At 38.4% G+C, this 26,718-nt stretch overlaps 1 long non-coding RNA gene across 1 annotated transcript; it reads right to left on the bottom strand.

Annotated features, from left to right (window-relative positions):
- Positions 1–304: 304 nt before the first annotated feature.
- On the bottom strand, positions 305–26,718 carry LOC311091217. The gene is made up of 3 exons (XR_014608026.1): positions 26,654–26,718; positions 1,179–1,300; positions 305–874 (listed from the first exon to the last, which is right to left on the bottom strand). It is a non-coding gene; the product is annotated as an uncharacterized lncRNA (long non-coding RNA).

Raw genomic sequence — 26,718 nt, 5'->3', positions numbered from 1 at the left:
AGGACACAAAGTTTGGTGCATAGAAATGTATTTATTTTCCCAAGCAAAATATGTTTATGAGAAAAGTCATTATGAAACATTTGCTATGAGATATATATATATGGGGGGGGGGGGGGGGGGGGGGGGGGGGGGGTAGCTTTTATTTACTGGTACTTTTCCTTTATCAGGGCTTTCAAATTTTTTTATTTGATATAAGCTCATATTCATGATTAGAGTCACTCATATATGGAAAGGCTTATGCAAAGTGTCAGAAGCGAACTAGCTCATCGGCTAAAGCATCGCTGTCAAACAAGAAACTCAAAACGAGTAAGCATGTGAGATTTATTGTGTTACACATTGTATATCCACTGCTGTGTTTGAATTTGGTTGCCCGCACAGAATACAACCTTTATTGTTACAGCGGTAAAGCGGCACGCGATCAGCAATTTTCTTTAGTTCAGTTCTAAGAGTATCTATAGGATATTTTTTTTGATCCTGTGTGTAGATATGTGTGAAAACAAAGGCTTTAATTCCCTGGTATGCTTTTAATTCATCAAGACCTGGTATAATATCGTTTTTAAGACATCTGTCTATACAGGGAGAGAGTAAGGTGTAGAAAACCGCACATCCATCCTTTTTTTTGTTCATCAAGCGTGTCAAAGGAGAATTATCTAGAGGATACATCAGTAAATGCTCTGAATGTGCATTTCTATGAAACCCTGCAGCGATGAGTTCACTGCCTTCGTAGACATCCATGCTGTCACGTTTTATATCAGGTTTAACTTTTGCTGATGGGTCACAGGTCAGAAAGTTGCTTTCTTTGGGTCTGAATCCGCTTTTGCACTTGCCCTTTGGGACATTGATGGCTACTGCATACTGGCAGTTGTTTTCATAACTGGATAAAAACAAAAACAAAAAAAACAGAATTATCACCATTTACATATGCAAAGTTATTGAGAAATCAAACAAGGATGCTGGGACTGTAACAGACAAACTTTAACAGTAGGGCAAACTCATTGTGGGTCATTTTTATGTGTCTATGCAATCATACAAAAATGTATTTGTGCTGTTAACACATTTAAGTTATGATTACCTATGAATACAGTGAGAACACATTGTCGTTGTTAGCTAATGTTAACAAATACAACCTTATTGTACAGTATTGCCCCTTCATTTCATACAGCAACATGAAAACATACTTGCGATGAAAAAATGTCTGAATCCTGGAAAGGGTGTTAATGTCCACATCTTCATTCATCACACTTTGAATGCAGGAAAGCAAAATAATCCCGAGAAGGATCCTCAAACGCACAGAGAAAACCTAAAAAGAGCAAAAATATAAAATCATCAGTCATAATTCTCCTCTGTGTAATATAGTTATTAGCATAATGGCTAAAGTCTGATCTGAGTCGTGTTCATTTCCCACTCTCCTCTCTGTCACTCCTGTCCTATCAACTGGAGTTTTGACACTAAATTTAATCAGATTGTGGCTCATGTTCCTCTCTTCTGCTGTGAGTGAGAATCAGTGTTATGCTTTTAAAGGAAACACTGTCATGGACTGTCATAACCCTGACCCAAACCTGCTGTCTCCAGAACAGAACATGCAGTAACATGATGGATATGGACAATATGGAGCAGAGGAGAATAACAGTGTTTATCAGAGAGTTGTTTACAATAGTTAATTAGTCTACATGATTATGAGAGAGATTAAAATCTGACATATTCTACTGCAGGTGTAAAAGTCATTTTCAATTAATTTAGCTTTCAAATTAGCTGAATATTAATCTTTCTTTATAGATGAATGAATAATTATTATATTATATTATTGTATTATAAAATTATTATAATAACTACAATTATTTTATTTTATTATTATTGTGGAATCCGGCTTGTCCCCATTTGCGCTCTGCAGAAGCAGTTTTTCCATTATCAAATCCGTCATGTAAATAGCGAATCCGCCAAGGCACAAGTGCTAGTGGCTTTTAAAGGAAATGGGAGATGAGACTCTGATTGGTTTATTTCACGTTACGCCCAAAACACACTCGTTACTCGTTAAGAGAATAGGGACAACCCTTTTAGACCATACCACCATTTTTCCCGTCATTAAACTAGCAAAAGTGGATTCGGACAAGTGCACTTGCACCGTGCGCTTTAGACCATGCGCTTAGATCCTTAAAATATGACTCTATATTTACATCACATTACACAAGTATTTTTAATAAAAAATACTACTACTGCAGTAGCCTAAGTAATAAATGAGTAAAAAGAAAAAAAATAGTAATGCAAATTTCAAGTAGGCTATTAAGTGGCTTGAGCATTAAACTCTTATTGAACAGCGTAACATTAACCCTTGTTACGTTCCAAAACAAACTATACTATAACTCCTGGTTAGTGCATCCCTTTCATTGTAGTTTTGGCCTGGCCTGAAATTAAAAATTCTAAAATATTAAAACAGCATATTGTTTAAAAATATAATATTATTAATAATAATAATTATTATTATTATTATTATTATTATTATTATCATCATTATCATTATCATGAAGAGTCACAGTAGAATTACTAGGCCTATAATAAATATATTATATATATTTATTATTTATTATATTACACATAATAAATATAATATGTGAGTCTTGTGGAAACAGTATAAAAGGACCGGTTTGACAGTGGGTTTGGTGCATCATGCATGTGAATCATTTGACATTTTTCTCATAGAGAATTTATATTATATTATATTATATTATATTATATTATATTATATTATATTATATTATATTATATTATATTATATTATATTATGCATAAAATGTTAATGCATAACATAAAATTGTTTTTATTATTATTATTTAGTATTAGTAGCCTATAATTTAAAAAAGTACGGTATGAATATGACTTACCATGTTATCTGTTGCTAGATCAGAAGGTTCAGAGATGTTGAGTGAGTCTGCAGTGAAGCAGGAGTGACGAGAAAGAGGAAGAAGATGCTTTTTATTCTGACACTCGACCAGCCCTCTTCTTCAACACCATGAACAGACCAATTAAAACGGTTCACACTTGAGGCACTGACTCCTTTAATGATGTCACTGAGCATCTGTGTGTGTGTCTCGCCATGTACGGTGTGTTGGACTTCCTCAAAATGGTCAATAAGAAATAAAACAATTAATAATTCCTAAATATATAATTAATAAAAGAACTCTAAAAACTGTCATGGGTTTCTCCAGTAAAGCGATCCAAGGAAATGGATTTAAGGCAGGCAATTGCCTTGGGCCCCAAATAATGTGCAGGAACATAAATATGAAAATGAATTATGATCTTACATTGTTAATTTAATAATTAACAATGTTAAGTAATTGTAATTGCAGTCACAATGCATACGATACATTTTTTCTTTTCTTTTTTTCTTTTTCACTCCCTCAGCCATTGCATTAGAAACACCCTTGTAGAAGTGTTATTAAATGGATTTACTCCTCAAGCCATTCTAGGTGTATATAACTTTCTTCTTTCAGACAAACACAATCTGAGTTATATTTAACACTGTCCTTGCTCTTCTGCTTTATAATGGGAGTGAATGGAGGGCGAGATTTTGATCCATATGTCTCAGGGGTTAATAAAGGTTAATACGATGCGTTTGTGTAATAAAAATGTTTTCTGCGTTTCTGTGTTCGTCAATACGTCATGCGTCGGGTCAAAGGTCACTTTTCCTCCGCAAATCACGGCCGTCTGCCAGAAGCTAGTTATTATCTAATAAAGTTTTAAATATGGATATGTTTCTTACAAAAACCAAGCACTTTGCTTCAGAAGGCCTTTATTAACCCCCAGTATGGATTATTTTTATGATGAATGCCTTCAAAATCTCGCCCCCCATTCACTACCATTAGGCCTATAAAGGTTGGAAGAACTAGGATATTTTTAAATATAACTCTGATTGTGTTAGTCTGAAAGAAGAAAGTCATATACACCTTGGATGGCTTGAGGGTGAGTAAATCATGGGCTAATTTTTTATTTTTGGCTGAAGTATCCCTTTAGTAAATTTTTTTGTAATTGCCAAAGAAATTTAACACAAAATATAGCATTGTATGTTATTTCTATTTTGTTCTTAGCTTGGGTTCTTTTACAGTCTCGGTTAATAATCTCCTGTTTAACATTCAGTCAGTGTCTTTAAGCCGAAAGCAACGGTTGTCTTTTACACCAACGCCTCTCTGTGACGCCTCTACCTCCAGTGTGAGGATGACTGCTGGATTGGCATTTTTTGTCTATCGTGGACTTTAGCTGTACGATGTCTTTGTCTGTGTACAAGTTGCCAAAGTAGAATATGCTCTTCTGCTTGATGATACACGTGTCACTGTTAAACACCAGACATGTTTCCACAGCTCTTTCCATCAGGCTTATCAGATTCCGACTCGAGGAATAATGTTTCTTCTTCACTGGTCACGAACACTCATGTGGATTATTCTATAGTTGTTCACCTCCAAAACTCACCTAAAGCATTTCATTTATGTCTCAGAATAAGCTTGTTCCAGCATAACACTGCCATCAAAACTCACTCAGAAAGCATACATTGTCACTCATAACTCATTGTCCTTAAATTAACAACAGGGAATATTTCAATAATGATGAAATTTTATTTTTCACATTAATCAGTATTTCATCCTGGAATAAGAATAGCATCTTTACATTTTACAGGCTGTACTACAGCAGTTGTAACAAGAATAAATCAGAAACTTTGCACAAAGTAATTTATTTGTGAAAAATAAAAAGTTGGAAAAACAAAATTGGAAATTCCAGGCCTGCAATAATAATTAATCATAAATATGATCAGTGAAATGCGACACTATTTATCAGCTTGATCTGTTTGGCCTTGTGAAAGCAGCAGATTTGATCAATATTGCAATGTGTTGCAGCGCCTTACGGTCCATCTGACACTTATCTCTGTACATGTGAACGATCTGGCAGTTTTTACCAGTTGTTACAGTCGTGTGAAGCCATAGGATGAGACGCACCAAGTATTTAGGAAAATTATTTTCTTTTTTGTCTTTCGTTGAATGTGTGAGCAGGGTAGAAGCAGCTATTTGCCGTGTTGAATGCTTATTTAGAAAAAAATACAGTGAAATAAACGTATAATATTTATAAACGCAATATTTTGCAATATATAGTGCTTTGAGAAACCACCACAATATAATGGAGTGAACTACTGGAGATTACTCTTCGATTGCTTAAACGTGAAATTAAAAAAGGAAGCTTTTCTCAAAACTCTAAACACAAACCCATAACTTCTCATCCATGTCCTTAAACTTCCTATTTTCAGGTCAAAATGAAGCTCTCCACACAAAACAATTCAATCTTTCTGAAAAAACAAAAACAAACTTTGCCCTCAGACATGACACACAAGCCCTCAAAAACACACACACACTACAACATCTGACACACTGGTGAGATAAATTCAAAACAACACTACAAAAACCAGTAATACGCAAGTTATGTTGCGTAACTTGTGGTTCTTCCTCTCAAAAAACTTTTCACATGATGAAAACAAGAAAAGACACGACATACAGTGCTATGCATAAGTTTAGACACCCATACTAAAGTTGACTAAAAAGAGGAATAAAAAATCATCTTTTGGAAACTGAACTTAATGCCTTAATTTAAAAAATTAGGAAAAATCCAACCTTTAAGGACACCAATTTTCTTTGTGAATGAATAATGTATCGTAAATAAATAAATGTTCTTCCTTAAAATACAGGGTGCATAAGTTTGGACACCCCTATGTTAAATTCCCATAGAGGCAGGCAGATTTTTATTTTTAAGTATTTTTTTTTTTATTTTTTTTAGGATACTATGCATCCTGATAAAGTTCCCTTGGCCTTTGGAATTAAAATAGCCCCACATCATCACATAGCCTTCACCATACCTAGAGATTGGCATGGTTTTATTTCAGTTAGCCTAATAGCTAGTTTGATTTGCATTGAGAGATGATCTTATGGAAAGTACCCCATGCCAAACTCTAGGTATGGTGAAGGCTATGTGATGATGTGGGGCTATTTTAATTCCAAAGGCCAAGGGAACTTTATCAGGATGCATAGTATCCTAAAAAATAAAAAAAAAAAATAAAAAAAAAATCTGCCTGCCTCTATGGGAATTTAACATAGGGGTGTCCAAACTTATGCACCATGTATTTTAAGGAAGAACATTTATTTATTTACGATACATTATTCATTCACAAAGAAAATTGGTGTCCTTAAAGGTTGGATTTTTCCTAATTTTTTAAATTAAGGCATTAAGTTCAATTTCCAAAAGATGATTTTTTATTCCTCTTTTTAGTCAACTTTAGCATGGGTGTCTAAACTTATGCATAGCACTGTATGTATACATTTGCACATTTTTATTCCTTAATGTACTGTACTGTACAATACACCAAACAACACTTATTAAACTTCTTTTAACTTCTTAAAGCCTTGATTTAAGAATGTTTAAATATTTGGACTGGAAACAAGACAAAAATACTAAGTAAGAAAAGCATTTTTTCAGTGTGTGGTGTGTGTCTCATCCTATGGTTTCACACGACTGTAACAACTGGTAAAAACTGCCAGATCGTTCACATGTACAGAGATAAGTGTCAGACGGACCGTAAGGCGCTGCAACACATTGCAATTTTGATCACAACTGCTGCTTTCACAAGGCCAGAAAGATCAAGCTGATAAATAGTGTCGCATTTCACTGATCATATTTATTATTATTAACGTTTTTCTGAATTGCTAAAACGCTAAAACCCATTCTCTGAACCAAATTCTCAATAACCAATTTGTTGAATAAATCACTCTTTCTGTAAAACATTAAACAAGTTCATGTAGTTAAAACACTGTTTGCAAATCTCATGAACTCTTTTTGCAAAACTCTAAACACATTCTCACTCTAAAACACATTTTGCACTGTGATGCACTTTTGTTTCAAAACGCTAAACGAAGGCAGGCAAAAGTTAAACACAACTACAACACAGTTGTCATCGTTTACACACAACGACTCAAACTGTTCACACTTATTTCTAATGATGAGCCCAAACCAACTGTACATCATACAAGTCAGTTCAGAGTGCCAAAATTGTGGCTGTTAATTATCAAGCCTGTTCATTATCAAAATAAAATTTAAAAATACCAAACATATAAAAAGTTACACTGCTCAATTTAATATTATACAATCCGTGCTGACCACTGTGGCACATGTTTGCTCACAATGATTTTTTCCCGTCGATATTGGAATGAGAATTGTGAATGTGAAAGTGAATGAAGTGCAAAGCCTGATTTACATTAGCCTATTACAGTTTTTCTCAATTGCTTAAACACATTTCTTGAGACTCGTATTCTCAAAATAGTGAACACAACATCTCTAACGTCTCACCCAATTCCCCAAACATCCTATTTACAGCTCAAAATGAAGCTCTACACTCAAAACCATTCACTCTTACTGAAAAACCAAACTTTGCCCTCAGACATCACACACAAGCCCTCACAAACACACACACACACACACACACTACAACATAGTCTTACACACTGGTGCAATAAATTCCAAAACAAAATTTCCAAAACTTGTAAGTTATGTTGCTTGTGTCACAGCTCAAGTTTGGCCGTACTCGTTTCCCAGCCTCCCTCATAGTCATATGGACAAAGACATGGGCAACTAGAGTGCAGTGCTTGTCTCTTTGGCCTTGCCCTTCACCTTCCTCATCCTCTTCCTTCACCTCTTCCTCCAGTCCCATCTACTCCTCCTCCTCCTCCTCCTCCTCCTCCTCCTCCTCCTCCTCATCCTCCTCATGAGAGAGGTGAGCTATGTGAGCCCAACGTTGGTTACTTTCAATTTAGCTTTAAATGAAATTGTTTTGGCCTGTTTAGCTACTAATATTTCTACATTCTTGTTCTGTTCTCAATAAGCTACGGTTAAATTTAAAGATTGAAGGGAACTTAAATAGATGTTTATAGTGTTTATAATGTTTGTGCATATCATTTTGCTTTATGTAGCCGGTATTACCTCTGAATGTAATAAAATAAGACTTATAGCCTATGTGACTTATCTGTTTGTTTGTTCCCCATTACTAGTGTGAGCAGGAAGTATAAAAGGGCGCATCGAGAACATGTCAACCTCTGTTCGTCTTCATGGACTGTTTTGCTGATACTGTGAGTTCTCTGGAAACAAACGCTTCAGGAAGTGTGCCGACCCGTGTAAGAGGTTTCTTACACCTGTGACACTCATGTCCCATGCCTGTGCTGTTTGGGTGAGGAGCACGCGCACTCGGTCCTTGAGGGGGATATGTGCGCGAACTGTGAGTGCTTCTCCATGAAGACGCCCCGCTCTCTTCATATCAGAGAGTTGTGATTTTGGCCCTTCACTCCTTGAGCTCTGTGCAGTGCATATCAAGAGCCTAGCTGTTAAAAAAAAAGGCAGGCCTCCTCTTCCTTAAAAGTGTCATCTTGCAGAGGCCTCCATGCAAACAACCTTTCAGGTAGAGCTGGAGAAGTGGTCTCTCTTTTTCCGAGAGGTTTTTAGGCCCCTCGCTCCCTGAGCTCTGTGATAGTTGAGCTAGATGTCCCCCAAACATGTGTCAGGCCTCCTCTTCTTCGAGAGTCATCCTGCTGAGGCCTCCATGCAAACAGCTTTGCAGGTAGAAGTACAGAAAGGGCCCTCTCAATAACAGAGAGCTGTTCTTTAGGCCCTTCGCTTCCTGAGCAATATCGCGAAAGCAGTCTGCAGCAGTTGTGATAGTACAGAGAGAGAGATGACACACACTCTTTAATCTGCTGCGGACAATTCATGATGTTGCCTCTAATTACTCAATAAAACAAGTGTTGTAAGTGTTGGACTGTTCCCTGCTGGTGGAATGACCAGCCTATCTCAATTCATGCCTAAAGACACATATTTTTCTTCAGCACCTGACCAATTAATACTAGCACATACCTTTTATTTTCTATTCTATACTAGCCTATTCTATTTGTTTTGTTTTTCTGAAGAAACATTTTTTCATGTTTTGTTTTTCCCGCACATCAACCGTGTCAACCACCGTCTGGCCATCTACAAGAGAGCAGCCACACCGATATTCTGGTGTCCCAAGCCCCATGATCCTGGCCAAGGCTGGGAAAAGACTGAAGAGGGTACCCTGGAACCAGTGTGGTCTTGTGGACCTATCCTCCCCACTTCACTCACTGACTTGCTAGAAGAAACAGTCGAGGAGATGGATGGAGATGGTGAAGAAGACGAGGAGCAAGAGGTCGATTATGAAGACCTGCTGTATGATGAATAGACATCATTGCCCTTGACCTTTTGACCTTTGATTAGAATCACTTTTTTCTTTTTCAGTTTATTCTAATGGGGATTTGTTATACCCTATATATACACATATTTGACTATATGAGTGGTTTTCTGTTTTGTTTCAATAAATATAATACCAATATAACGGTTTGAATAGTAACTCCTTATTATGGGAGATGTTCATCTGGACCAACATGTGACAATATTTCAAGTAGGGATCATCAACATTTGCTTATTAGACATCATAAAGACTTATAAAAATACAAAAGTTAGAAAACATATATCAATAGATATATGATAATAGATAATATATATATATATATATATATATATATATATATATATATATATAATGTATCATATATCAATATATTAGTAGGGGAGGAGTTCCAGTGATCCAATGTCACCGATTTTTTTTTCTAATTTTTTTTAGTTTATTTGAGTTTTAATGCACCATACATCATCTAATCATGACAATCCTCATATCTATCAATTCCTCATGCAAAGACGAAGAGAAAATGGGCTGGATTGTGTCTGTAGGATGTATTGTTCAGATTCTATGTAGATTTAAAGTTTTCATTTTTCACAGCCGAAAATCAAGCACGGACACAAAAGATGATACAAAAAATCACATATGGGACAATAATTTGCGTGGGGAACATCAAAATTCCTTTTCTAGACACCTTAAGGATTACAAAAAACTAGGTTAAAAAAATATACCTTTCGGGTGCAGGTGAACCCCCCCTTCCTACCCTACTATCCCTTTTCCTGATCCAACTCTCCTCCTTCTTCTATACCTCAGACTGAGATTGGACTCAGCTATTTCTCAATATTTCAGTGATCTGATACAGTTGTTTTAGTAGTTGTTTTATTTTGAGCTGCTGATGTTGCAGAAGTAAAGGCTTTAGACTATACTGTATTTAAGGTTTGGAACATTAGGTCTTCATTTCTGTCATGCTGTGTTTAAGCATTTGTAAATAAGACCAGAAAGATTTTGGTGTGGGGTAAAGCTTGTATGAAAAGAAAATGTAAGAATTTTAGAAACTTATTAATTGACTGCATATTGTGTGAAAACAACATGAATATAGTCACAACAGACGGATGCTGTGCTAATTGTGTTTAGAGTTTTAAAATTGTGACTACAGATCGGACAAAAGGATGTTAGCAAAAACTGTCAAACATTCAAACATGCATTTTAGTCTGGGATTAGTCTTAAGCCTTGTCTGTGAAAATGGGGGAATTCTGTTAAAATGTACAAAGCAAAACAGCTTTCTTTGTATTATTCAATAGACCACACATAAAGAGAAAGGGATTGTGGGAGCTGGCGTCTTTATTCCACATGAAACACCCATCATATACAAATTACCACACCATTCCTTAGCAAATGCACTTAAGTTTATACAATCCATTACTGCCATCTGCTGGACTAAATCATTACTCATTACTAGTAGACTCATTACATCAGTTTTATATATATATATAAAAAAAAAATGTTTTACATCATTAACATCACATAATTATCAACAATTCACACCAGCCCAATGCAAACAGCAATCAATAACAATCCACTTTACAAGGCATACAATTCTCCTTTTTTCTTCACAAACCTTTCTTTCTTTCTTTCTTTCTTTCTTTCTTTCTTTCTTTCTTTCTTTCTTTCTTTCTTTCTTTCTTTCTTTTTTATAAGTCCATTCGAACAGGTGGTTTTCTAACCCGATTAGATCTCTGAAAGAATGAAATGTCAGTCTTTGGACATCAATCCATTACTGCGACCTGCTGATCTAAATCATTACTCATTACAAGCTTAATGTGTTTAGGAAAGTGTAAACACACTGTTTTCTTTTCTTCTTTCTTTTAGCAGTTTCAACTATTCTATAGCACTTACTATTCAATTCTAACCTAACCAACCACTAACCCATGACATAGTCTACCCATTAGTAACCCTCTTGAAATATTTAAATATTTATTTACAGCATTGTAAAAACAAGGTAAAATAGCACAGTTGCTTCAGCAAATAGGTTTTTATATGACGTTGAGGATATCGGTTTAGTTAGGAGGTAAGCTACGTTATTTTCTAACGCAATAGAGCATAATATTATTTGCGATGAGCTCTGAGTCTGAAGCCTGGTAAAGTGTGTTTCATCAGTAATAGCATTTTTCACATTCACAGCATTGTCAAGGTGTTCAGATTGAAGTTCTGTTGACACTGTTCCTTCGGCACATTGATGGCGGTGGCGTACTGACGGGGATGTCCATCTGTATCGACTCTCTTATAGCTGTTAACATTGTTTAAGGTGATTAGTAATGATTATTATAATGTTTTTTTTTTTTTTTTTTATCAATGAGTAGTTAACCAATGACTTCTCATTTCTCTACTACCTCATTAATAGGGCTTTTCACGCTTGAAATAGTGATCACTCTAAAGGCCCAGGTATAGGATACTTCATTTTCCGCGTTCCACTCCGTCTCACTCAAATGTCAGTCGTGTCTCAGATTTCAAAGTATATCAACCGTGGATGAGTTTGACACCTGCGTAGGTTATCACTTACATTTTCACCCTGCTCATAATTTACCCAGGGTTAACAATTAATTCATGGATATCCATACATTGACATTCTAGACCCTGGGTTAACATTCTTATTTGCATATTTGTAAATTAATTGTCATTGATTAAACGAACACAGCAAACAACCTGTTTACATGAGGCTCTAGCATTGTGCATCCTCATAACAGAGTCCGACTGCTGTCAAGTTTTTCCTGAATGGACTTTTCAGACTATAAAGATAGGAATTGAACACTCTTCTTCACTCCAAAAGATGCGTTTTCCGTCGCCATTTGACATTTTCCACTCAGACATACTGTATGTAGCCGGTGAAGTGGTTACCAGTGGTTCTAATTAGAGGGTTTTTAGGCAGGCACCTGAAAGGACTCAAGATGGGGTCCGGTCTTATGCAGTGAAGAGTGCTGTCTGATAGCACTTCCTTGGCTGTTTTTGCACAGACATGATCTTAGGTGAAGTGAATGAGTGAAAATAATGTTTTATTTTTAACATTACATAGCTTTGTTTCACTAAATCAGGGTATCTAGACACAAACATTGTGGATTTGGCCAAAACAAATCACATGTCTGTATTTTGGGGCTGAATGGTGATATACAGTATATCTTGGTATTTTCTACCTTTTTATTTGAATGAGAAATCTTGATTTAACAAAAAAAAAAGTTTTGTTGTATGATTTATTTTTTATTTATTAAATTGATCTATGTTTTTACATAGGTTTATTCCTTTTGTATTAATAACTTTTTGTTGAGTATGTGACATTTTTTGTCACCTTTGCTTTGAGGAAGATTTTGTCCTTATGTTACACATACAACTCAAGCGCTGCATCCGAAATCACATACTGTTTGAGATATATCTGTATCATAGCGGACGGGCATGCTTTTGGAGTGAAGAAGATAATAATAATAATTTATTACTGTTATTATTAGGCTACTTTTATTATTAGATTAATATTATTTAATTTGCCCCACCTTATTTTCATATCGCATCACCTCATAATAACCGACACGCTGCGAGGATAATAAAAGATGAGATAGATTAGCTTATGCCTCATTATAAATGTTTAAAAACATTTAGGTCTATTATACAATGAATTATATAACTACAGTTATATAATAACAGTAATAGGTCTGAACACTGCAATAATTAGTCATCAGCGAAAAATTAAAAGCAGTTTTATTTTAAACACAGACTTTCAAAATCAACTTTTTAAACACAAAATACTTTTCATCTATTTTTTTTCTCTACGTATACATAGTTCCCACAGGCCAATTAATGTCACGTGACCTCCCGGAGATGCCATCTTTGAGGGCATAAGCTGCTGTGTTTACAAGGTTTTACAAGCAAATTTCGAAGATTTCTTCCTATTTATAATGTTACGAAAATCATGAAGAGACAAAGTGACAGAGATTATAAAGACACTCTATTAACACAAGACAGAGAGAGGTACAATGCGAAAATTTCAGTCAGAAATGGTGTGTGGATCCGTATGCGCTAACAAAGGAAGCACTGAGCACTGTTTTTGCAGCTTTGGCTCAGATACTGTATTATCCATGTGTACCATTATCTGGTATTGGCTAGGAGTTTTAACACATGTAAGCAATTCCGAGCCTGGAAATATGTGCATGAATATGAATATACACGGTATGAAAATAAATAAAACTCACGTGCAAATTAATGTAACAGTTAATGCGGAACTACTTTATACGCGGGTTCTTTAGGGACATAATCTGAGATTGCAAGGCTGGAATGTGTGTGAGTGAGAGAGAGAGTCGCGGGCGCGATCGAACAGTGGAAACAATGTTGTTTTTGTATGTTTTTAATACCTCGTCATTTTGTACATACAGGACATCATTCAAACTGCAAAGTGTTAACTTATATTTGTGTACACTCGCGATAAAACACAACAAATTCTTGCGTGTTTTGAGGGAGTTTCTTTCCTGTTTATCCTCGCCAGCCATAACCTCCATCGTTGTTCTGACAAAAGCTTCGTCTTGTCACATTCATGAAGTCTAATGACGGGTATACTGTAAAAATCCAAATTTACCTCCGGCACAATTTGAACATCCATTGACCCAGCAGGAGATGACCATTTTCACTTTTTATCACGAAATTAACTCGTTTCAGCTTCTTCGTCTAATGTTCTGCCCACAGAAATGGCGCCGGGTCGGCAAATGCCCGTATGTTGTGACGTCATGTGGGAACTATGTATATGAGCCTATTCACTCAGTAAATGGGTAAATAAACAAGTAATTAATGAGAAAATCAAAAAAAAAAATTAAAAAAAGACTTACTTCTGCTCAAAGAAGTTAATAATACGGGCGAGAGTCTTGATGTCCACAGTGTCTTCAACACTTTCTGTCCAGTCGGGAAGCAGGAAGAGCAGCAGGAGTTCACTCAGAAACACAGTGAACTTCTAAAATCACAAAACACACACAGAGAAAATCAAAATACACTCATAAATACAATGTGCATAGTTCAAAAATGAACCATTCAAAGTGACAAAAACCTACTACTCCCACTAACCCTATACTTGTGTATTATGAGCCTTAAATGTGACTGACCATGTTGTTTGTGATAAGGAGTGATAAGAGGGAAAGAGGAAGTGGATGAGATTTTTGCACCCGCGCAAAGAGCACTTTTCCCTCCACAGAAGCACGTATAGGGAATGAACTTGCGCTCCCTGGGCGGTTCAGCGCAAAAAAGGAGGCGTGTTCCGGCGCAAACGTTCCTTCATGCTATTTTGCAGGTTTAGAAAACAATTGCGCCACTAACCAGGAAAAAATTGTGTAAAGTCAGTGGCGCGTTGCGCATGTTATTCTGTTATTCATATGCTAGTGTGATGATTAAGAGGAAATTAAGTGATTGAAGCACACGCCCCCTTGGTCTGAACGAATGGATGGATGTGTAATTAAATCAATGCGTACAGGTGAAGGGGGAGGAGTGGAGGATTATTTATTGAGGTGTGGAGTTCTGCTCGAGAGAGAGGTGGGAGAGCTCTCACTTGGGTACCCGTTTGACGGCCGCTCGCGGTAACTAGTACCACCGGCGGTGAAGATAGCCAGCCAGTGGGGGGGTAAATGTAGACAGATAGGGACTCTGCTTGGATTTAGGAGAGCTCTGGACACATGTACTCTGTTATCAAATTAAAGAGACTGGAGAGGCCGATCATGTCTGTTTAAGGACGGTCCCCGATTCCTGTGTGCATCTATTGGATGCGAGCCCGTCTACGTGGACCTGTCGAAAATTGAGGATTTCCGGTAGCCGCCCCTCTTTATCGGACGTGAGCTGGATTGTTTCACGGGACATTGTAATCAACAACCCAAGGGGGGTAACAAGTTTTTTTAAGAGCCTATCATGTTTTAAAATTAATAAAGAATTTGGTACGTTTCACATACCATCCGAGTGTGTTTGATCTCTGCTTCCCTAGCATTTTGTTCGGTTGTTACACTGGTGGCAGCGGTGGGATTTAATCCCTTACAATAATAAAACAGCCGGACAATGCAGGGTGGCGGAGAGGGGCACCGGGATGCGGCGGTCACTCCATCTACCTCAGCAGCAGTCGTTGCTGCGCCTTCGACTCTGACCACAGCTGCTTTATCAAACATGTCTATTGTACGTCCAGTATTTATGCCGGAGACTTTTACCGGCACGGGTCGAGAATGGTCTGACTGGAAGGAGCAGTTTGAGATGGCAGCTGTGGTGAATAATTGGAATGATGGAATGAAATAAAAATTTATGGCACTTTTATTATCGGGGCGGGCTCGAGATATTTATAGTGGCCTTTCGGTAGAGGCTAAACGTAGTTATGTTTTATTGAAGGATGCGTTAGGTAAATGTTTTGAACCATGTGAAACTGCAGAATGGAATCGCGTTAGCTTCTCAACACGAAAGCGCCTGCCGAACGAAACTTTACGCGAGTTTGGTAATGCGCTGCGAAGGCTGGCGACTAAAGCGTATTCTTCAGTAGGAGCGGATACACAGGATTTGTTGGCTAGAGATCATTTTATTGCGCATGTGGGAAATGGGGAGACTCGTATTCGATTGCGCAGTGTTAAACCTATCACTCTGGAAGAAGCAATTAATATTGCAAGTGAATATGAACTTATCCAGGGGTTAGAACAATGCACGATTACACCTGATGCTCGAGTGTGTGAGTTACACATTTCTGAGGCAGAAAGTAAAGTAGATGCGCTGACAGAAGTAGTGGATGCGCTGCGTAATGAAGTTCAGACGTTGAAGAAATCTGTACAACAACTTTGTGAGGCAGTCCCCACATTAAGGAATAGCAGTGTTGAACCGTTAAGTTTAAGTGGGGTGGGGAGAAGGCAGGGGCAACCTTTAGGAGGCGGTTGTTGGGAATGTGGATGTAATCGGCATATTAGGAGAGACTGTCCTTATGTGCAGGGAAACGGGAGGGGGCAGGCATCATAGGCCGAATGCCTGCCCCAATGCAAGATAATTTTTTTCAGTTGGCCTCACCGGTCCAAGGCAATCCTGGGATTTACCTTGCTGCTAAATTAGGTGGGTGTGACGTTAAGTTGTTACTCGATACCGGGGCACAGGTCTCAATAATACCGAAACAGAGATGGCTTACTATTACGAATGGCGGGGCTTACCTTGAACATCATGAGGGCGTGGTTAGAGTGGCCAACGGGGGGAGGATGCCGATTTTGGGTCGCTGGCAAACGGTGTGCCAATTTGACTCCCTAACTGTCATTACAGAATTTCTTGTCGCAGATTTGGAGCCTCAGGAAATTTTACTGGGCTCGGACTTTTTGCTAAAATATGGTGTTATTATTAATCTCGATCAAAAAAACTGTCGGGTGATGGGAAAACAGATCCCCCTCTTGGTTGGAAATAATAATATTATACAGTCCTGTGATGTAACTGTCCACGCGGATACATCAGTTCCACCTCGTAGTGAAGCGTTGATTACAGGGGCAGTGCATGGGGCGTCTGATAGTTTGCAGGGTATGTTAGAGCCGTCTTCCTCCCTTTATAACCATTGCGACCTTTTTGTGGCCAGGGTAGTGTGTCGGGTGGAGCAGGGGGTTTTGCCCGTTCGGGTAATTAATGTCACTGATGACACGCATGTTCTAAAGCGTGGAATGAAAGTAGGCAAACTATTTTTTGATGTAGTGGTAGAGGGAGGAGGTGTGGCTATAGATAGTTCGCCTATATCCTCTGTGGACACGCTCATGGACCGGTTGAATTTACAGGAAAAGGGCTTTGGGGAGACTGAGACGCGCGCGGTGCGCGAGTTATTAAGCAAGAATTCGTCAGTCTTTAGTATGGGTGATGCAGACTTGGGGCGGACGAAATTAATAACGCATCAGATCGAAACTGGGGATGTTAAACCTATTAAATTACCCCCGCGCCGTGTACCTCTCCATTTACAAGATGAAGTGAACGAGCATATTAAGAATATGCAGGTAAATGGAATTGTACAGCCGTCATGTAGCCCGTGGGGCGCACCTGTGGTCCCGGTACGGAAGAAGGACGGGACCCTTCGCTTTTGTGTCGATTATAGGCGATTGAACAACGTAACACGGAAAGATGCGTATCCTTTACCACGTATCGATGATGCGTTGGACAGTATTGCCCATGCCCAATGGTTTTCCACTCTTGACCTGGCCAGTGGATACTGGCAGGTCGAGATGGACCCTAAAGATAAACATAAGACTGCCTTTACAACACGACGGGTTATTTGAATTTAATGTTCTAAGTTTCGGCTTGTGCAACGCTCCGAGCACCTTCCAGCGCCTTATGGACTTAGTGTTAGCGGATTTACAGTGGACTACGTGCCTTGTTTATTTAGATGACATTATAGTTTTTGGGAGGACATTTGGGGAACATTTACAACGGCTGGATGAGGTGCTCGGTAAGTTACGCCATGCGAACTTAAAGGTTAAGCCATCTAAATGCACATTGTTTGCCACTCAGGTCCGTTATTTGGGGCACGTTATATCGGCTGATGGAATACGAGCAGACCCCGTTAAAATAGATGCAGTGAGACAATGGCCTGTACCGAATAATCAAACTGAGGTGCGTAGTTTCGTGGGGTTGGCATCTTATTATCGGCGATTTATTGAGGGGTTCGCTGAAATTGCGCGACCATTACATCGCCTCACAGAAAAAGGTCGGAAATTTAAATGGGATGAGGCATGCCAGCTGGCATTTTTACAGCTTAAAACGGCCCTGGTGACAACTCCAGTTCTAGCATATCCAGACCCGCACAAGGCATTTCTGTTAGACACGGATGCCAGTGATGTTGGCATTGGTGCAGTTTTGTCTCAGGAGGTAGACGGCCTTGAGCGGGTTGTGGCGTATGCTAGTCGAGCTCTAACTAAACAGGAACGTAGATATGCTACAACGAAAAAGGAGTTGCTTAGTATGGTAGTATTTACTAAATATTTCAAGCATTATTTGCTTGGAAAAGAATTTATATTGCGTACTGACCATAACTCCTTAAGGTGGCTCCATAATTTCCAGGGGCTAGAAGGACAGCTGGCTAGATGGGTTGAACAGTTGGCCAGTTTCCAATATAAAATTGTACACCGCCCGGGAAAAAAACACGTTAATGCGGACGCGCTTTCACACTTGCCATCATTTGGTGACAAGTGTGAAGATTTTTTAGATCCCCGTTTGCAGGTTAGTGCCTCTGTGTGCGCTGTATGTGAAACTCCTCCTTTGGGGGAGATCGAGGATGAGCTGGTGGGGGCACAGAAGAGGGATGCTGTTTTACAAGTTGTAGAACAATTGCTGTTGCGGGGGGAGGAGGGGCGTGCTGAAGCACAGACTAGAGGGGAAGTGGGTGGGTTTCTGCCTGTGTGGGATCAGCTGGAGTTTGAGCGCGGGCGATTGGTGCGTAAACCGCCTCTTAATACAGATGCGGCATTAAAAGTCCAGGTGGTCCTTCCGAAGGCGATGGTTCCAGAGGTTTTGAAAATGTTACATAATTCAGCAACAGGTGGTCATTTAGGTGTGCAAAAATTACAGGCGAAAGTAAAAGACAGGTTTTATTGGCCCGGGTGGTTCAAGGATGTAAAGAGGTGGTGCAGGGGATGTACAGAATGTGCGTCTCGTAAGTCAGTTGCGCTAAATGTGCGTGCCCCTTTGCAACCCTCTTTCGTTTCTCGACCTTTTGAACGGGTAGCGATAGATATTTTGGGTCCTCTGCCCTTAACCGGGGAAAAGAATAAGTATATCCTAGTAATTGGGGATTATTTCTCGAAGTGGACGGAAGCGGTTGCGCTTCCAAATCAAGAGGCAGCATCCATAGCGAAGGTTTTGGTGCAGGAGTGGGTGTGCAGATTTGGGGTCCTCCGCAGTATCCATTCGGACCAAGGTCGAAACTTTGAATCAAAGCTATTTACAGAGTTGTGTGCCTTATTACAGATGCATAAAACAAGAACGACAGCCTATAATCCTCAATCGAACGGAATGGTAGAGAGGTTCAATCGTACTTTACTCTCCATGCTGTCTTTGTTTGTGGATAGTAACCAGCAGAATTGGGATGTGCTCCTGCCATATGTTATGATGGCTTATAGGAGCAGTACACATGCTACTACCGGGTTCTCGCCATATAAAGTTCTGTTTGGACGAGAGATTGTTTTGCCCGTGGATGTTGTGTTGGGAGTGGGGGAGACAGAACGTTTTGATTCAGCTAATGATTATGTGGAGAAAGTAGCTGAAAGTTTGTCTACGGTAGTAGAGGCTGTAAAAGCACATCAACTGAAGGCATCAGGGAAGCAGAAACAATATTTTGATTTGAAAGTTTCCCATCAGTTTTACACAGAAGGGGAATTGGTGTGGGTGAAAAATAAGGCGCGTAAGCGGGGTGTGTGTCCGAAATTGCAAAGGCGTTTTGTGGGGCCGTTTGTTGTCCTTGAGCGAGTTACGGACATTTTGTATCGAATAGCTCCACAGGAAAAGGGGCCTGAACGTGTTGTGCATTTTAACCGTCTCAAGCCATATATTGTTAATTTATTTGCAGAACGGCCAGAACTGCGGAGTGTTGAGAGGGAGCAAATGTTGGCTGTAGCTGTGGAAAGGAGTGCGCTGCACCCTGGACCCCCGCCTGACGCTGCGTTGCATCCTGGACCCCCGCCTGACGCTGCGCTGCACCCTGGACCCCTGCCTGACGCTGCGCTGCACCCTGGACCCCCGCCTGACGCTGCGCTGCACCCTGGACCCCTGCCTGACGCTGCGCTGCACACTGGACCACCGGCTGACGCTGCGCTGCACCTTGGACCCCCGCATGATGCTGCGCTGCACCCTGGACCCCCGCCTGACGCTGTGCTGCACCCTGGACCCCCGCATAACGCTGCGCTGCACCCTGGACCCCCGCCTGACGCTGCGCTGCACCCTAGACCCCCGCCTGACGCTGCGCTGCACCCTGGACCACCGGCTGACGCAGCACGACATCCTGATCTTGTGTTGGATGCTGGGATGGCTTCTGTTCCCATTCGGTTGCCTGCACTACCTGCCTGTCTTAACGGGTCTGCTGAGGGTCGTTCGTCGCGGGCCAAGAGGGTACCGGCCCGATTGTTGGACTATGACTTGACTGCTTGACTCGAGGACGAGTCCTTTTCACTTGGGAGGGGGTAGTGTGATGATTAAGAGGAAATTAAGTGATTGAAGCACACGCCCCCTTGGTCTGAACGAATGGATGGATGTGTAATTAAATCAATGCGTACAGGTGAAGGGGGAGGAGTGGAGGATTATTTATTGAGGTGTGGAGTTCTGCTCGAGAGAGAGGTGGGAGAGCTCTCACTTGGGTACCCGTTTGACGGCCGCTCGCGGTAACTAGTACCACCGGCGGTGAAGATAGCCAGCCAGTGGGGGGGTAAATGTAGACAGATAGGGACTCTGCTTGGATTTAGGAGAGCTCTGGACACATGTACTCTGTTATCAAGTTACAGAGACTGGAGAGGCCGATCATGTCTGATAAGGACGGTCCCCGATTCCTGTGTGCATCTATTGGATGCGAACCCGTCTACGTGGACCTGTCGAAAATTGAGGATTTCCGGTAGCCGCCCCTCTTTATCGGACGTGAGCTGGATTGTTTCACGGGACATTGTAATCAACAACCCAAGGGGGGTAACAAGTTTTTTTAAGAGCCTATCATGTTTTAAAATTAATAAAGAATTTGGTACGTTTCACATACCATCCGAGTGTGTTTGATCTCTGCTTCCCTAGCATTTTGTTCGGTTGTTACACTATTTTAAGGGCGCATGCTTGGATAATCAATGTAGCGTGTGCACAACGCGCATACACTTTGATTCTCTCATCTACACAGAAGCAGCAGTTTTCATTTTTGCAAATCATACATTATTACGATAGATAGATAGATAGATAGATAGATAGATAGATAGATAGATAGATAGATAGACAATTTATTATAAAAGCATACATCTAGCTTACACATTTACCCAAATTATCATACGCCTGTTTAACCGAAGTTAATTTGGGTGGGTTTCTCCATTTCAATGTTACTTCTCTCTTTTACGGCCGTGACGAGAGCGTTGCTCTCCTCGGCTGTGAACCGCTCCTGGCGCGCGCCTGGCAAATCCGCCGTTACAATAGCAATCCGCTATGGAAAAAGTGCGTCTGCTCTTAAAGGGAATGTGAGATGACGCTCTGATTGGTTTATTTCACGTAACGCCCAAACCACACCTATGAATAATGAAGCTACTTCAGACCAACCCATTTTAGATTTGCGCCTGGCGCAAGAGTCATTTATCCCGCCGGGAAAATAGCAACAGCGCCCAAGACCCGCCCACAAAGTTACTTGCGCTTTGCGCTTGACACTTGCGTTTCAGATCGTTAAAATAGGGCCCTTTGTGTTCATAAGGCTCTTCGAAAGAATCAGTTATAAGAAAAAAAATATATATATATACTATTGGTTATGATAAATATCTGCATCAATGTAAGCATGTTTGCATATTTCTTTTGGAATTTAAATCAATATGGCACTCTGCATTACTTGGAGTTAAAGTTGACCCGATGTCCGTATCATGAATAAATCACTCTTTGAAGTAGTTTCAAATTCATTCAAATACGAATATGCTTTGAATCTGTTTACAATTCAGTCTGAATCTTGTGAAAGGTTCACTCAGGGAAAACATAATTTGGAGAGTTTTCTTATTACGAGAAAGTTTGGGACATAAATAACAAAAAGGTTGATGGAGGAAGAAGATATTCAGTAAATTGAAACCAAACCTGAAAATCTATCCTATCATTTGTCTGAGATGACAAATGTCTTTTTTGTTTAGTTTGACATGTGTACTTGGAACCTGTCAAGGATATACTTCAAGTAAAACCAGTTTACAATTAAAGGAAAATTGGCGTATGAGGCAAAAACCATGTGAGTATTGATTTAGTACCAATGTATAGGCCTATATCAAAGTACAGTGATTTTCTCATGTTACCCAGTACAATGGAATTATGGCACCTGAATACAATTTTGATACTGATGTGGGGAATAATGGAAAATACAGTGGAGAAAATAATTATTTGATCCCCTGATGATTTTGTAAGTTTGTCCACTTACAAAGAAATGAAGGGTCTATAATTTGTATAGGTTTATTTTAACGGATTGAGAGAGAATACCAAGCAAAAAATCCAGAAAAACAAAACAAAAACACATTACATGTAGGTTATAAATTGATTTGCATTCACCAGGCAAAACATCATTTAGTACTTGGTGGAGAAACCCTTGTTGGCATAGAGGTAAGACGTTTCTTGTCACCAGGTTTGCACATATCTCAGGAGGGATTTTGATCCATATAGGCTACTCTCTAAACCCTTAAGGTTTCTTGGCTGTCTACATTACTATGATTGTAAATAGGTGTTTAGCTCACTAATTATTACAGCCCTCATCATCTTACCCAAACATTGGAGTGTCCGTGCTCAACTAAGAGGCGGCATCTATGCCGGTGAACCGAACATTTAATGATTCAGTTCGACTCATAGGAGTTCGACTCCCAAGACATGACGATGCTCACCCGACTGGCCAATAGGAACGTGGCCCCGCCCATGACACAATTTTCACAGTGAAAGCAAAATCCTGACATGAGAGCAAGAAATTGCATCGAGAGCAAAGAAAAGCGTTTTGAGAGAAACACTTTTTTTTAGAGATAATGTTTTCACACTGATAGCAAAAAAGTATTTTGAGAGAGATTTTTTTTCTCAGAAATAATTTACAAAATGTCAAATGTATATTTTTTTATGTTCTATGAGAAAACACTTTCTCTCAAAACTTTTTTTTAGTCTCAAATATTATTATTTTTTGCTATTGGTATGAAAACTTTTTCTCTCGAACATTATTTTTTCTCTCATGAAATGCTTTTTTGCTATCAGTGTGATAACTTTTCTCAAACTTTTTTTTTTCTCTCAGATCATTTATTTTCTCGCATGTAATAAAGAGACAATTCTAGCTCCATATTTTTCTCTTACTGATATCTCATACCTGTTGAGTTTACATTTTTAAATGAATTTGATTAATGAAAAGGATTGCTTGTCTGTGTTGGTGCTTTTATTCCAGTCTTTTAAAATAGTGTGGTAAAAGTAGATCTATTTAGCACAGATTTAGATGAATACATAATTATGGGACCAGAGGTTCAGTCTGATCTTGACTCAACATGACTATAAGGACTGAAAAACAAAAAACAAAACAAAAAAAAACAGATCATTGACATGCCTCAAAGAGATAATAAAGGTCTTTTTTACAAATGCTGTTTGCACACAGGCACACAGCAAAATTTGAAATCATACTTCATTATACAGTCAGCATCAGGTTTATTATAGGCATGTTTTTGAATAAAATATAATAATTATTGATAATAAGTAAATATTTTAAACAATATACTATTTCAATAATACTTTAGAATTTTTAACATGAATTACTAAAATTACATAATTATTTATCTAATAAAAAATATTATATATACACACGTTATTATTATTTTTTTAAATAATACAACAATTGCAATTTCTAGCTACAAACACACACAAATAACAAAATATATATTATTAATTCCCAGCAGCTTCATGTTTTCCAGCTTGTTTCACATGCACTGAAAAAACAAGAACAATTGGTGTAGAAATTGCTAGCAATTTTTATAAACAATTACAAAGCAACAGCAAGCAACGCATTGAATTAAAAGTGACAATTTAAAATAGCATTTTTCTTGTAAAACATAATCCAATAATCTTTGTTTAATTTACAACGTAGAATAGAAATGTATTTTTTACAGTGTTGAGAAAAACAAATGTCTTGGAGAAAAATAGCATTATTATATTCATGCCACAGCACAAGTAGGCTATAAGATGGAAGGATATCATAGTTAAAATAGTCATGGCCACTCCATATGACTGGATAATGTGTTCTTATAGAGTGTGTTTAAATGAGATGATACTTTGAACAATGCTCGAATGCATTTTTATTTGCTCCAGCATTAAGCAGACATGCAGACATTAGTTTACTCTAACAATAATTACCAGCTAATCAAGCACACGCAATATCACAATTTATGCATTTCACAGATTATACAATTGTATTTGCCAATTTTAACGTTTACTGCAATTTAAACAGAAAAAAATCCTCAGCTAAATAAAACTGTATGTGTGAGGAGAGCAACTGTCAAGTATATGGTTTAATTGCAGGCGAACACACTGTGTTTCTCTCTCACACTGATAATATGGCAAAGCAGGAGCAATAGCATACAGTCTGTTTATCACATCCTGCCTTCTATCATGCGTCCAGATTCTTTTGAAAGCAAGGGCTTTAATTCCCCCATAGTTTTGTAACTGTCTAAGACTGTCTCTAATGTTGTATTCCCCTATTGATAGGCATGTTAACAAACAGGGTGAATTTACAGTGAAATAAACCACACATTTATTTCCAACATTCAAGATGTTCCTCAGATCATCCTTCAGGCGATACTCTGAATGTTCTACTCTCCCAGGCTTCGCAGCAATGAGGTTATTACTCCAATAAACCCCATTGTTCTGAAGTGCTTGTCTCACTCGAGTTAGTAAGTTCTGATCTGGAAAGCCAGAAGAACCTTGAAGACATGTGTTCTGCTCGACTCTGAACACAACAGCGTATTGTCCCATGTTACCCAACCTGGAAATGAAAGCAGTGGGAATTTAATGTTGTGCGTTAAAAATTACAAATATTAATAGAAGTATTGTATTTATTATTATGTAATTTATGTATTATTATTATAAATATATGTAAAGTTCAATGTTAAAATTATTACATGATGATGTAATTATAAAAGACAAATACTTCTAAATTAATAACTTATAACAACCTCTGTTACTAAATCCACTACTTTTTTAGTTTTCTCTTTATATATTTCTTTTCATTTCTTTATATTTTTGGTTGTGTAGCCTATATGTAATTTTTCATTGTTTTTATTATTTTTTTAAATAGTAAATTCTACTAATATGTTCAATCAAAGAAACTTACACATTTTCAAATGTCTGCACAATACGCTGGAGGACTACTGGGTTCACATCCTGACCGACAGCACAAGTCCAATAGTGAAGCAGGCAGAGCAGGAGGATCCTCAGTGGCACAGCGGAAACCTGGAGCAAACAAATACAAACACTTATACAAAATATATGCACAGTACACACAAAGTGCATAGATATTCAAAACAGCATTCTGTTTGTTAGGAACGGAATTTTATTTGACGTTTTATTGTATGCACAGTTTTTTTTGGTGCTTAAAATGTTTTTTCCACACAAAAAAACAAACAAACAAACAATTGTGCTGCTTTAGCACCACTAATGATATGGTGACACTTGACAATAAGGTTCATTAGTTAACATTAGTTCATTAGTGGTTCTACAGCATTTATTATCGTAGTTAATATTAATTTCAACATTTACTAATACATTATTAAATCAAAGGTTGTATTTGTCAACACACTGTGAACTAACATGAACTAACAATGAACAGCTGTATTTGTATTAACTAACATTAACAAAGATTAACTACAGTAACAAATTATTGCTCATTGTTAGTTCATGTTATTTACAGTTACAAAATCCTTACTTGTCACACACTTTCTGAAACCGGACACTCAAACACCAGAATCACACACCAAATCTGCAAACCATACACTAATTCTCTGCCTTCGACTCAGTTTTCAATTTCATAAAACACTTTTTGCAAACCACAACACACAAAAATCTAACAGGAAGTATCTCGATTTTCTTTTCAAACACAACCTTTCAAAATGCCACACTAATTCATCAGAGCCTCACACTAACTCCTCACATGTGCAAACACTCATTGCTTTACTTCACACCAACCAATCATGGCTTTAGAATAGGCCTATAAATTATGTTTGGTTTCTGTCCAACTAAACATAGATGATGTATGTATTTTCTGTATTCACAACCACAAATGCTTACAGCAAAAAAAAAAAAAAAAAAAAAAAAAAAAAAAACAGGTCGAAGAAGATCTTCAGGTTCTGAATAACTATGTGTAAATGATATCTCCAAAAATATAATAATGACAAAGGTGTTTACAACGTAAGACAAATGTTTGCTTTTGAGATGTGTTTGTGATATTTTGAATGCAGTGCTTCATTTCGCAAGAGATGTAAGGCATGATTTTGTGTGTTCAATTCTTGGATTTGTGTGTTAAGTGTTGAAGAAAAAGAGGCAAAGTTTTGAAAATGTGTGTAAGCAGTTGAAAAAAACTGTAATACATTAACTAATGTTAACTAATGAACCTTATTGTAAAGTGTTACAGATGGTATTAAGTGATAAAGAAGTTTGAATATGACTTACCATGTTATCTGTTGCTAGATCAGAAGGTTCAGAGATGTTGTGTGAGTCTGCAGTGAAGCAGGAGT

The sequence above is a fragment of the Abramis brama genome, assembly GCF_963993115.1.
Source record: "Abramis brama genome assembly, chromosome: 10".
Lineage (NCBI taxonomy): Eukaryota > Metazoa > Chordata > Actinopteri > Cypriniformes > Leuciscidae > Abramis > Abramis brama.
Note: the sequence above shows the minus strand (reverse complement) of the source record. Positions and strands in the feature narration are given on the sequence as shown.